The sequence below is a fragment of the Rattus norvegicus genome, chromosome 11 (genome assembly GCF_036323735.1).
Source record: "Rattus norvegicus strain BN/NHsdMcwi chromosome 11, GRCr8, whole genome shotgun sequence".
Classification (NCBI taxonomy): Eukaryota; Metazoa; Chordata; class Mammalia; order Rodentia; family Muridae; genus Rattus; species Rattus norvegicus.
The window spans coordinates 49,948,144-49,962,346 of NC_086029.1; the positions used below are offsets into that span (position 1 = coordinate 49,948,144).

General features: G+C 43.4%; 1 protein-coding gene and 1 long non-coding RNA gene across 6 annotated transcripts in view; one reads left to right on the forward strand and one right to left on the reverse strand.

The window, feature by feature from the left end:
* Dscam (DS cell adhesion molecule) overlaps nt 1–14,203 on the reverse strand; it is a 585,477-nt gene that overhangs the window by 556,759 nt on the left and 14,515 nt on the right. The gene's annotated exons all lie outside the window — the stretch shown is intronic.
* LOC120095544 (uncharacterized) lies at nt 2,027–4,132 on the forward strand. Its single transcript, XR_005491082.1, has 2 exons — nt 2,027–2,447; nt 3,788–4,132. It is a non-coding gene; the product is annotated as an uncharacterized LOC120095544 (long non-coding RNA).

Sequence of the window (14,203 nt, forward strand, 5' to 3'; positions counted from 1 at the left end):
GGTTCACATATCAATGAGAATACCCCATGGACAAGGACCACAGGTAGAATTTTCTAAACCTCTATGATCTGCATCAGAAGGACGGGCTCAACTTCTACAGTGCTGAGGGAGGGGCCGCCTAGAATGCAGAGGCTCCTCCCTGCCGAACCCCACCTTCAGGATGTCACCATTTTATTTCTTGTTGTCTTTGCAGGTGTCCAATCCCAAGGCATGGAGATCACAAAGGACCAGTTCCTAGGTGACTATCTCAGCATGGAGACTATCTACAGACCACCATAGCCAAGTCATCTTCTCCCACACTAAGCTATCTATTTCACCAGGAGGTCCCTTCTTCATACAGCCACAACCTGGGCAGACATAGGTAAGGCATCCAAGGCAGGCTGCTTGGAGACACGGAGTCTGTCCCATGCACAAGAACAAGTGCTATCCCTTCATTACCCAGGGCAAGGCTCTCACCTCCTCTATCAGGAAACTAAAAGACGATCTACATCAATACATGCCCAGAGCTTTTGGAGCAATTGTGATTGGGTCTGCTTTCCAAGGAAGATCTTGAAAAGGTAATAATAACAGCATCAGACACCAGTCAGTTCCCTTTTCTTGGGTCTTTTCATGGGAGTTATGACCATTGTACTTCTTTATAATCATGTCATGAAACAGAGCATAAGGACTTAGGTCTTTAACATCATCCCAGTGTTGCCGATCTGAGGTCACCTCTATGACCCTGAGCAATCCTTTGACTTTCTGTGAGGCAAGCAGAGTGGATTTTCTGTGATAATTAGAGTTAGGAATCACACATTTTTAACCTGGGGTCTATTGTTTAGAAAGAGTTCAGTGAATTCGAACCACTCATGTTCCATCACCCCAGCAAGGTAGCATGGCTGAGGTCTCCTGAGACCCCCAAAATCAGAACACAACCAGAAGTAGTGTTGTCTTCGATGGAAACAACATCAGAAGACACAGAAGAGGAGGTTGGATTTAAGGGGAGGATCTGTGTCTAATTTGACCTTTGAAAATAATGAAAGCAGTGATGAAGTTGGAAGCTTGGATGGAGATGCGAAGAAGGGTCAGTGATCCATCCTGAACTGTTCTGAGTCTTCTAATGAAGATCTGGAGACTTCAAGGACTGAAGTCCTCTCTGTCCCTAAATACAAAAGGAGTGGGGGGTAGCTGATCATCTCCATGATGGAGGAGAAGAGGGAGCTATTCCCATCCACTTCTGAGGCCACAGAACCCTCCCTGGAAGCATAGTCCTCACCCACCATTACTCCCGAAGTCACACACAGGGGTGTCTTTAGAACAAACTTGTTTTCCTTCTCATTTCAAGAATGCTGGCATTTGTGCTTTAATGTGCAACGAATATCACCAAGCATGTGGACATTGCTTTTCCAAGGCTATAACCAGACTCCACAGAGGAGAAGAATATTAAAAACAGAACTCTACAGGCAGCTTTGAGCCCTGCTCCGTTGTGACTTTTTATCTGATGCTCACGTGATATTCGGAGCCTTTTAAAAGACACTCTCTTCACCTCCTCAGTGGGTTAAAGATTGAAATCTGGGACAGCCAAATAATGGGTTATCCTTACTTAAAGACACAGAGTAAATTAGGTCTTTAAAAAAAAACAAAACTGGTCCCAGCAATTAGGAATGCATACTTCCTGTTTCTAAGCAATTTCAGGTTTAATTAGGATTCTCTAAGCCCCATTTGTCTTAACAATTTGACAGCTCTGGCTTCCCCTTCTACACCCACTCTTCTCCTTATTCATGCTCTCCCCCATTTGTAGTATTTTATTCCACACAAACGCCAGGAGGGAAAGGGAAGCCAGCAGCCAACACGAGTGCAGATTGCACAGCTCTTTTCTTCCCTGGAACGCGCCACTTTCAAAGCACCTATGATAAAAGGTTATTTCCCCCTGACTGACAATGATCTCTAAGCTAATTATTAAAGTGTCTTACTAAAATGTGTGTGTTTGGGAAGCTTCCAAGGGAGGCAGCCTCGAAACTCCTTGGAGGAAGAATATGACATCACAGGGGTAATGCGCAGGAGAGCCCCCGTTTGTCCATTTAAATTAGCTTCATCATCCATAACAAGAGTTTAAAAGGCAGAAGAGCAAGAACCATGCATAATGCACTGTGCGTAATGCATAACGCACTGTGTCACGGTGCATAATAATCAGCCCAGCTCGCTCCCGCCACCCAGCCTCCCAAGATTTCTAAATCTCTTCCAGTAAGCATTTTGTGAGAAAGGCTTTGATAAAAAATGCCATTTAGGGACTTTAAAATTTACAGCCAGGCAATTTGTCATCATTTAGAGGAGCAAGAAGAAGGAAAACTGAATATCACACACTCATTTCCCAAACCTCCCAGTAGCAAAAGCTTCTGGCTTCACTGTGGAAAGGATCTTGCCTTCCTCAAGGGACTTCATGGAGGTGAGCCTGCCCTTCCTGATGGGTGAGTATTCTTTTAAAAATAAGACAGTCTTTAGTCGAATGTGTGTGTGTGTGTGTGTGTGTGTGCGTGTGTGTATGTGTATATATATATATATATATATATATATATATATATGTAATGTATATAATATACTGGTCATTGCTAACCAGTGTGTGTGTGTATGTATGTGTGTATATATATATATATGTATATATATATATATGTATATATATATGTATATATATATATGTAATGTATATAATATACTGGTCATTGCTAACCAGTGTGTGTGTGTGTGTGTATGTGTATATATATATATATATATATATATATATATATATATATATACACATACATATATATATGTAATGTATATAATATACTGGTCATTGCTAACCAGTGTGTGTGTGTGTGTGTAAAATAACTGCTTGGGATTGGCTAATCTATCTGGGGGCTTGTCCCAGGAGAAGACAGATTCTTCCTCTCTCATTAGTCGTTGGTTGCCTGTGGTTCTCGATCTAGGGGTAGTTAGTGCCTTGTGAAATTTCCCATATCCATGTTGTAATGTCACCCGGAAGCATTGTGCGTAAGTTTAAGAGAGAATGGGAGGCACATAGAAAAAATTGGAGCGGGGAGAGGGCGGAACCAAAATAAATGCTGTGAATTTAGTACTGGTGTATGGCATTCTCAAAACGAACAACAAAATAAATGCTTAAAGTCACTTAAGACATTTATCTAACTATAGTTTAAGGTTCCTCACAACTTCTTAGAATAGGCGGTTGATCAAAGTTTAGACATAAACTTCCAACGTTGTGTCATCAGCTAGTCTAGTCTTCTGTCTTCAACTCTCACCAGAGCTGGAGTGAAAACAGGAGACTACTGACAATATCTTTCACGAAAAGCAATATTATTTAGACTATTAATAAAACTTAAGATAGTATTAACTATCCATAAAAGGTCAGTGAACTCAGAATGAAATAGGTTCTTTGGAATGATACTTAGTTCATTTTAAATTGAGCACGTCTTTATTTTATAAGGAAGGGATTTTCATAGGTTGAATAAGATTTAGTAAACCATTATCCATGGAAGTACAAAGAGCGCTGGATTCATTGCCTGATAAGACATGCCTGGAGCAGACTTCCAACAACCCAGGGCTTCAACAGAGGAAGACCATGGCCCCAGGCTAATTGTGCAGGAAAAGTCTAACAAATGACAGAAAGCTGAGTATTTGAAGACTGGTTGGCATGGGTTAACATGAGTGATTTAATTACTGAATGATTAATGAAGTCTAAAAGGCAAATTCAAGTGACCAGAAAAATTGTCTTTCAGCTAATTTAACATTTTGCTATAATTGAACACAGATCGCCTCAAACCACAGCTGTGGTTTGCACCCAGAGAGGAACACTTCGCAAATGCACCGATCTCTCCCAGATGACAGGAAAAGGCTGCATTATCAAGACCACCCTCTAGACTTTCACCTTAGAAGGCACAGAGTCCGGGACGAACAAGGGCAACATGAACAGCTGTGCGCATCTCCAGTAGCAGCAGTCATTTCCCGCTCAGCCAGGAATTAAGGAACACACAGCAAATGCCATCAAGTTACTGACTATGGAAACTTCTAAGAAGAACCTACTTATACCATTGGCGAGGAACACTATGGGCTACACTGTTGGGTTGCATCATACAATACATAGTGTATATATTGATTTGCATTGATTTATTCAATGGGTGTGTATGTGTGTGTGTGTGTGTGTGTGTGTGTGTACCTTGTGTGTATGTGTATATGACTGTGTGTTCTTGTGTGTTGCAACTGTGTGTAAGAGGTCAAAGTGCAATGTTGAGTGGTGTTTCAGGGATGCTGCCCAACTTTTTGGCTGAGAAAGGGTCTCTCACTGGCCTGGAGCTCACTGATATAGCCACCAAGTGAATAGAATCTACCTGGTTTTGCCTCCTTAGTAATATAATTATAATTGTGTAGCACCACGTGCAGCATTTGTTTTAACACGAGTTCTGGGGATTGGACTCAGGTCCTCATACTTGTGAGGCTAACATCTTCCTAACTGGGTTATCATGTAACTGAACACAGCCACAAATGTCAGCAGTGATAGGCCCTACTGGGGAGGTCTCTAATTCCTCATAATAGCCCTCTTGATCACACACTTGATGTGCTGAAATCACTAGTTGGAAGATGAGATGGTCAGCTTTGTTTGTGGACTAGCTCTGTCTAAACCATGCTGTGTTTTCTGAAGTTGTGGTTGTGGTTGTTACTTGTTTTATTTTATTTTTGAGACAAGGTCAGGTCTCACTGTATAGCCCTAGCTGTCCTGGACTACTCTATGTAGTCAAGGTTGAACTCACAGAGATCCTCCTGCATCTGCCTCCCAAGGGCTTGGAATTAAGGCGAATGCTGGTGTTTCTATGCCTGACATACTGGGTTTTTGTGGTGGTGGTAGTGATGGTTGTTTGTTTGGATTTTGGTTTTTTAGGTTTTGGGTGTTTTTGTTTGTTTTTTGATTCTTGATTTTTGGGTTTTTTAAGACAGGGTCCTCTGTGTAGCCCTGACTGACCTGGAAATCTCTATGTAGACAAGACTGGCCTCAAACTCAAAGATCCATCTGCCTTTGTCTCCCGAGTGTCACTGTCTTCTTGAGGCAGTCAGTTATTATCGTCCATCTTTACCTCCTACTTGTCCACAAATAAGAATTGACAATAGATAGACTCCTAAGTCTCCTCCATCTCCATGGTCCATGGTTCTAGAAAACACAGATCGTGGTTTTCAGAAAGGGCTTGCCACCACAAAAATGATGGGATGAGGTGGGACGGTGACACGCTGTGGGCAGAGACTATATGGGCTAGGATAGGTGAGTGAAAACTTTGTTTGTGTGACAGCAACCCAAAGGGTCAAAGATCAAAGCCCTAAAGGTAGATCGAGGACAAAACACAAGCATTACCTATGGCCGAACAAACCCCACAACCAGGAGAAAAGACAAGTAGCAAATCAGGTAGATGCAGGGACCCATACAGACTAGATCAATTTAGGCATCTTTGACAACAAGGAGTTAAGTTTCCTTAAGAAGCCATTGCTCTCTGAAGCACAGGCAGGGGCATGTTATCATGCCTTTAACTTAGCCAACTGCCTCAAAATGTCATCAGTAATCTTGGAGTAACCCGCTCCAAAGGCAGAAATATGGTCAAGCCTATTTTCCAAGTTATCTTCACTGTTTCAACTTTGTCAGATGATTTTTTCATCTCTTATATAATATACTCAGACATCTTCACAATTTCTCCCTCCGTCTCTTTATCTCTCTGCCTCATCTCTCTGTCTCTCTCTTACTCGTGTGTGTGTGTGTGTGTGTGTGTGTGTGTGTGTGTGTGAAACACAGTGAAAATTAAAGAAGTGACCATGAATTTGAGTAAAAGGGGGAACATAGGGAGGGAAAAGGGAGGTAGTGATATAAATACAGTTCTCATGTATGCGACTCTAATTTGTTTTTAATTTTAAAATGGTGCTGTAGTGGGAAACAGCTCAGTATGATAGGGAAAGTACTCAGAAGCTCAAGATAGATGAAAGGAAAGTTAGACAAGGCTACTCCATACTGAATGTCTCCATCCTCTGCTGACACACTGGATGGAGGTTTTGCAGGCTGGAATTGGGAGATCTTGCTTCCTGGAAGTAGGAGGTTTCAAGCACAGGAAGAAAGAGGCTCTCTCTGGGCCATGGAGAAGACCTGGCTGAGAGTAAGCATGACAGCCTTGGGGGGGGGGGGGTGCGGCATTAGCCAGGCTAGAGGGTGGCAGGGATAGAGGTGGAAGCAAAGAGATGGGCAGACTCTGGGGATAGTCACTCAGACGTGCTGGCAGGGTAAATGCAAGATGTCAACAACATGTACAAAAGGAACTGAGATCATGGGAGGTGACAACAGCCAGAGACACAAAGGCAGTTTGGGTTACTTCTCTGTTCTAGTGACAGGACAATAAAACAGAAGAGCTTAGAAGAGAAGATGGAATATTTTAGCTTACAGTTCCAGAGGGAAGAAGTGCATAGTAGTGGGGAAAAAATGGGAGCATGAGGTTGGTCTGGCAGTAATATAAGAAGTAGAGAAGGGCAGGTGGGGGTTGGGGGAGGAAGAAGAGGAGGAGAGAAAGGTAACAGGAAATGGGGCCAAGGTACAAACATTCAAAGACCACCCCTACTGACACACTTCCTCCAGCTAGTTTCCACTTCCTATAGGCTCCATAGCCTTCCCAAACAGCAAGGACCAACCGAGGACTAGCTGTTCACATACATGAGTCTACAGGGGACATTTTTCATTTAAACCATGACATCAGGTATAGGATGTTTCCTTTCATCCATGGAATCTAGAGGAAAGAAAGGCATGAAAGTAAAAGGACAATTAAAGGGTGCAAAGAAGGAGAGAAGGAAGAAAAGGGGGATATGAGAAAGTGTGACGGAGTAATGAGTGTGATCTAAGTACAGTATACATTAGCATAGGAATGTCATCATCAAGCATGTCAGTTTGCATGATTGACATATGCTAATGAAAATAAAATGGGTGGAGAGCAAGGGAGATAGAAAGATGGTTTCAGAACTCCTGTCCTATGCAACAAGTGAAGAGTCACTCAGGTGTAGATGGCAAAACTGTGAGATAGGGGCAGGAGAAGAGAAAAATTCAGACTCTTAGAGAAGGAGAAATAGATTTCTGGAAAGTTACCTGGGAAGACAATGAGTCAACAGCTGTATCTGGGGGTCTGGAGGGTCTGGATGGGAACTTAGTGGGAAAGATGTGGCCAGATTTGAGCAGGGCAGTTGTCTCAGATTCATTCATTCGTTCATTCATTCATTCATTCATCCATTCATCTGATGCCTGAGCCTACCTGGAGTGCTGTAGGAAGGGAAGGAAGGGAGCTGGGCCTAGGAACATCACATTTAGCGTCCCAAAGAAAATGAGCTGCAAGGGAGGTCAAAGAGAAGCCACAAAGCATAGCACCCAGGACCCAAGGGAAGATATCCCAGAAGGAGTGAACCACATTTGAGGGAGCACAGTAAAAATGAGAAGAGCAAGGTCACTAGAATGTTTGCAAGAATATCTCCCATGAAATGATAAAGATGGCTAAGCACATGTCCAAGACTGAACAACGAGGGCAGAAAATGAGTCAAAATGGCCTCAAAGTGCATGCCAGTGTCTTGTCTACAGTGAGGGAAACAGAGACGAGGGTGTGGTTGTGACCATGATGTACAAAGGCTTGTTCAGATGACTTTATATGCTACACAAACAACAAAAGAGTGTGGGCTACGCATCCATCAGTAACAGAGGGAACCTTCGCCAGGGATTTGCACCAGTGTAAGCTTAAGGGGCACCCACATATATGACTGATTCTTCTATTTCGAATGTAAAAAAAAAGAAGAAGAAGAAGCATCCTCGGAGAAACAAATGAGCAAAATGTGTTGATGGGAGTGTGGTTTTCATTTTCTGTTCCTTGCAGAGAGATGTTGATGTATTGGGTGGGATTATGGTATGGGTCAAGGGTGAGGTCAGTAGCAGGGGTCAAGGGTGAGGTCATACTCTGAAAGACAAAGTTCTTAGGGGATGAGAGATGAAGGATGCTGACTATGCTGTCAGTTTGGACTTTGAGAAGGGCAAAGCTTGGGTCTATATCCTTATGTGGCAAGGTAGTATAGATGACACTGCAGCATGGAGCCTGCATTTAAGATTCAATCTTAAATGGTGCCTTGTATTGATTAACATTAGAGGTGCCTCAGTGGTTTACTAGCTCTTCCTCTTTTTTTTTTTTTTTGGTTCTTTTTTTCGGAGCTGGGGACCGAACCCAGGGCCTTGCGCTTCCTAGGTAAGCGCTCTACCACTGAGCTAAATCCCCAACCCCATTCCTCTTGCTTCTTGTAGATAAGTCCCTGCCTACACACAGTCTGGGTCAGGTGCGTGTGTGTGTGTGTGTGTGTGTGTGTGTGTGTGTGTGTGTGTGTGTGTGTGCGTGTGTGTGTGTTTGTGTGTGTGTTTGTGTATACCTCTACACATACATACATATACATGTGTATATACACATCTAGACATACATATATGTATGTGTGTACATATCTAGACATACATACATATATGTGTGTATACACATCTAGACATAAATATATGTGTACACATCTATATAAATATATAAATATATGTGTACACATATATGTGTGTGGACACAACTAAACATACTATATATGCATACACATATGTGTTTATGAATATATACATATGTATGTATGTTTATATGTGTATACACACACACACACACACACATATTCAACTCCCTGCTGTCCTGAAAAGTTTGTTTAGTCCAGCAGCAAACTAATCACATCTTCCCAAGGCAACCAAGTGGAATCCCCTCTTTTAAGTACAAAGAGTGCTTCCCCTGGTTATTACACTGATCCTGCGTGAAAACTCATACAGTCCTGTGCGGTATGACTGAATTGTCTTTGCTCTGGCTGGGAGGTCATGAGGCTAAACTACTGTAAAATTCACTTGGTTTGTGCTGTGTTCAGTGTCCAACCATCCCTGCAGCAAGTCCCTCTTTTCTCAGTGGCTTGAAAGACTGGCAACAGAATAAGTATAGGTGCTTATGAATGAGAAACTGAGTGAGGGCACCTGTGTACACTGGGGCAGTACCAAGGTCGTCTAGTCCTTCTGACTTCTCAGAAAATGGAAGGAGGTCATTGGCTGAGACTCTGGAGACAGATGGGTACTCTGAGGTCTGTGAAGGAAGGAGATCTTGGAAAATAAGAAATCTGAAGAGGAAGAAGAAGGTCTGGAGGGGCAAGAGGTTATGAGAGGAGGTCTGGGGAGGGAGATCTGGGGATGTCAGAGGAGATCTGGAGAGGTGTAAATGAGTGTAACATCATCTTTTCAACATAGAGGAACTGAGGGCATAGTGAAGGCTCACTTTAGCTCTGTGATCATCCTTAGTGACCTGGGGGAAATGGACAGTGGGCAGTGTCTATCCTGTGAAAGCTATCCTGCTGGCTGCTCTGGACAGTGGCAGGTGGGCCAACATGGTTATCTAGTGGGTCTTAGACTTCTGAGACACAGGGATTCAAAGACTGTGAGGACCTTCTGAAACAGACCACAGGGAAGTCAAGCTAGAGGGGACTGTGAGTCAAAAATACCAGGCTGACAGGTTAGTATTTTCTTCTGTGATTGGGATGTTTCATTTTTAGTCAAATGCCATAGAAATGAATAGACTGACATGAAAATATCCTTGTGTCCTGCGCTGTCTTATTGGGATTTAGAAGTGATGTTGGCTCAGTGGATTGGGGTAGAAAGTATGCAGTAACCTAGGACTGAACAGTCTACCTCGAGAATGAGGTAACTGTGAGAAATGCTGTGATCAAAACCAATCCTGAGGGCTGAGAATGAGGCTTTGTTGGGTGAGTGTCTGTCTAACGTGCAAAAGGCCCTAGCTCACTACACCATAAAACAGGTGTAATTGTGGGCATCTGTGGGTGAGAGAGACAAAAGGATCTGAAATTTAAGATCATATTTAGATATGTAAGAAGTTTGAGGCCGGCCAAAGCTCTATAGCATGCTGCCTCAAAACCAAAAATTATCCCAAGAAAAAAAACAAAAAACAAACAAAAAAAAACCCCAAGACTCCCCAATCACTTCTAGCATTTCCCTTCAAGGAAACACAAAAGTAATGTTTAAATATTGATCCACTATCCCAGCTTCTGGCATAGTATATCTCCAGTTCTCTGGGCGAACATTGCCACTTGATATGGCATGTGCTCTTCATAACCAGTGTCAATGCTAGGAGCTCGTTGCCTGACCAGTTGTGTGAACACAGCTCAGGTTCTGGGATTGAACCTCCTAGGTTCAAAGTCTGCCTCTGCCAGCTGCAGCCTCTGTGGCTTTGGGGTAGTCACAAAGTGACTTGGCTTCACCTTAGAGACTTGGTGTCCTCTGCGTGTCAAATGACAATAACTTTAGCAAGCACTCAAGGACTTGTTTTGCAATCAAATTAGAAGATAAAATAAGACTAGCACAGTTCCAAGGACACAGAAAGAAGTTACCAATTATGATAAACAGGTTCACTACATAAGAAAGTGACTATCGATGTCACTATAGCTCTAAGTTCTTGATCTTGTAGCCGACAGACAGAAAGGAAATCAAGTAACCTTTAAGCTGTCTGTCATGTGGCTCTTCTAGGGACTGATACCCATGTTGCATGAGATGTCTAAGGGGAACAAGGGGAGGGGTTGCAATGCAGAGCACAACTTCCATTGGAACACTGTGCTAACCAGTTCCACAAATTGAGTGTCACACAGAGAGGATACCCAGAGCAAAAGCCACACTCTACCACCTTGAAATCATCACCTAAGACAAGGTAACACCCAGGAGGAGTTGGTGCAAACATCACCCATGGATGGATACATGTGTATGTGTGTGCACCCATGCACACACACACACACACACACACACACGCACAGGCACATGCATGTGCACACACACACACACACAGGCACATGCATGTGCACACACACACACACACGCACAGGCACATGCATGTGCACACACACACACACGCACAGGCACATGCATGTGCACACACACACACACACGCACAGGCACATGCATGTGCACACACACACACACACACGCACAGGCACATGCATGTGCACACACACACACATGTGCACATGCACAATTGTGCACATGTACACAGGTACTCTTATTAGGAGAGCTTCCGTCTGAGCTGAACACAGGAGAATCCCTAGGTGGTATTTTCTAAACTCTTCAAGACATTTGTCCTACATATCCTTCACTAAGACACTTAGACAATGGCACTGTGGGAGGACTCAGACATGTCTTAGCAAAACCAAGCTGTGCCTTCTTCTGATGAGCCGCCACTAAAAATACATCCCCATCTAATTTTGGTCTCTGATTCAAAATTTACTAAATGTTTTGATTCTAACATTTTTTGGCATTGAAAAAAAATTGATGTCTTGTCTTCAGAACATCCGAAATGCAAAGTACTTAAAGAGAGACAGAGACTTTGAGCTTGGAGTTGGAAAGACCCTGGTAGGTAGCATGGATGTGAAATAAATCTCTATCCTGTCCAGTCTCTCTCTTCAGCAGGACACAGAACCATTAGGTATAGGAGTCCATTAGCCTCCCCGTTAGTTGCCAAACTTAAACAAGTAAATGGGTGACAAGGAAAAATAAACGAATTTTCCATATGTTTATAACGAGTTCAAAGTCAATATCTCACTTGCTCAACATGACTCTTAATTGCTCAGCTTGAAAGCAAATTTCACATAGCCATCTGCAGCATAAAAGCTGCAAAGAAATCAAAGTGGCCTGATTCAAGAGTCAAGTTTGTTGTGAAGAAAGTAAAAGCCATACTACCTAGCATACCACATCACCTGGGCTCGGAATGCCTCCCTGGAGCTATCAGTAAGCGGCCTGGGACTGGACTCTAACGTCATACATCCAGCTTCACCCTCTGTGAAACTGATGTAGAAGACTGTCCTACAATGAAGACACCTGGAGGCAGGACCCTCACCCTGCCATTTGACAACTGTGCAATAGTCAGCAACTATGGCAACACCTTCCTCCCAACTTTGGGCACCCTAGCAAACCCTTAAAGTAGCACCTCCATTCTGGTGATGGACAGTAAATCTCAACTACTGGCTACTGTCCCCATCACTACCACAGTGGCCAGGGACAGACACAGCTTGTGTCATGGTCACTGAAACACCTTCAGCCAAAGCTCCTCATGTTCTCATTCCTTCATTTGGGAGGAAGGGAAGAATTACAAGACATCCTTCTTCAAAGTTAAGAGAGTTTAATATCTCTGAATGATACCTTGTAACTTTCGTTAGCAGGGAGTACTCGGTACTCTCATTTCTCTCTCTGTCTCTGTCCCTCTTTCTCTCCCTCCGTCTCTCTGTCAGTCTCTGTCTCTCTGTCTCTCTGTCCCTCTGTCCCTCTGTCTGCCTCTCTCTCTCTCTCTCTCTCTCTCTCTCTCACACACACACACACACACATACACACATACACACAGTGTGCACACATGTGAGTGCACACACATGCACAAGCAACTATGTGTGGTGCTTGTGTAAACATTTTATTGCGCGCGCGCGCGCGCGCATGTGTGTGTGTGTGTGTGTGTGTGTGTGTGTGTGTGTGTGTGTGTGTGTAGAGTCCAGAGGTTCAATTCAGGTAACGTCCCCTATCTCTCCTGGAACCTAGAATTCATAATTCAATCAAACTGTCTGGCCAGTGGGATTCAGGGATCTACTTTCTCTGGATCCCCAGAGCTGTAGTTACAGATGTACCCTGCCACACCTGGCCTTTTGTTTTTTAATATGTCTGCTAAGGATTTGAACTCGGGTCCTCAAAATTGCATAGGAGGACTCATGTTTCATTGACTGAGCCACCTCTCCAGCACTAGGTATTTTCTACATTAGCTCATTGACTCTGGTACCCAGCAATTCTCACAATAATATAGCAACCTCAAGGATTGTCAGTGTCTACTCCGAAATGAAAGACAGCGAAATGCCAGCCAGACTGAAGCATGTGTACACTTTGATAGGTGGTAAAAAACAAAGACAAACCTCTTGATACTCCAAACATCCATGGTAGCCAGACTGCTTCCCTACACTCACATTAAGCAGGGGCAGAGGGGAGTGGTAGGGTAGGACATGGAGAAAAATACGAAACTTTTCCAAATGCACGAGGAAGTAAAACCATCTGTTTCCTCCCCCTGTCTCCTAAGCACTTCTCATTTTCTTATGCATTTCACCTTCACAAACTTCAGTACCCTCTCACCCAATGATGTACTCGTCATGGAGAAACAAACCCAATATATGGACTTAGTAAGGGCGCCAGCACCTTAAGCTGTATTGTTACAGAAGCAGAGCCAAATGATGGGTTATGTCAGAGAACACCCCTCTCAGGGCCACCATAGACACAGGCAGATGCCAGGTAACAGCAGCAGCACAGGAAGGAACTCATCCAGAGAGAAGCTGCATACACCTTCTGCACTGTGTACCATGCAGCTCCCAATGAGTGCAGTTGCTTTTGCTTCTAGCACATTCCACTTTGACTGTCTCCAAGTAATTAATACTTTCCATCTAGGCTTTCCTTGTTTCTGGAGGCTTCGCCACACTGGCCTCTGCCTGAGCAACCAGATGACATCAATATCCTGCCCTAATTACCAGGTGACAACAAGACTCTTGGAGCCTTGAAAACACAAATCCAAAGTCCACAGCAAGGGCAGGCCTCCACCAAGCAGGCAGAACTGGGCACTCTAGACACAAGGTAGCCGGATGAAAGAAAATGCATTGAGTGGTTAGCACAGGGTTAGTCAAATTATAATTTAATCATCTGATCAAACACAAATTAGCATAATCACTTGAGGGAAAGAAATGGCCGGTAGAACCCAGGCATACCCTCCAGGATCCCTGTCCTCAACAATGTAAAGAAGAATTTGAATCTGGTTTATTTTTTAATTATGAAATGGGTAATGGATACAAACTACATGAGCTATGATTTCAGTAGTTGAGAAATCATAACTGAGATTATATTAAAAATACCTTCCTTTTTCCTTCCAAGATTATTCTAAAACTCACAGTCATGACATAAATGGGGGGGGGTGGGGAGCAAGCATGAAACAGACATAGAGAGTGTATCTGGAATCCCAGACTCAGGAGGTGAAGGCAGGATGATCAGGAACTCAAGGTCATCCTCATTACAAAGTGAACGCCAAGCAAACTCAGG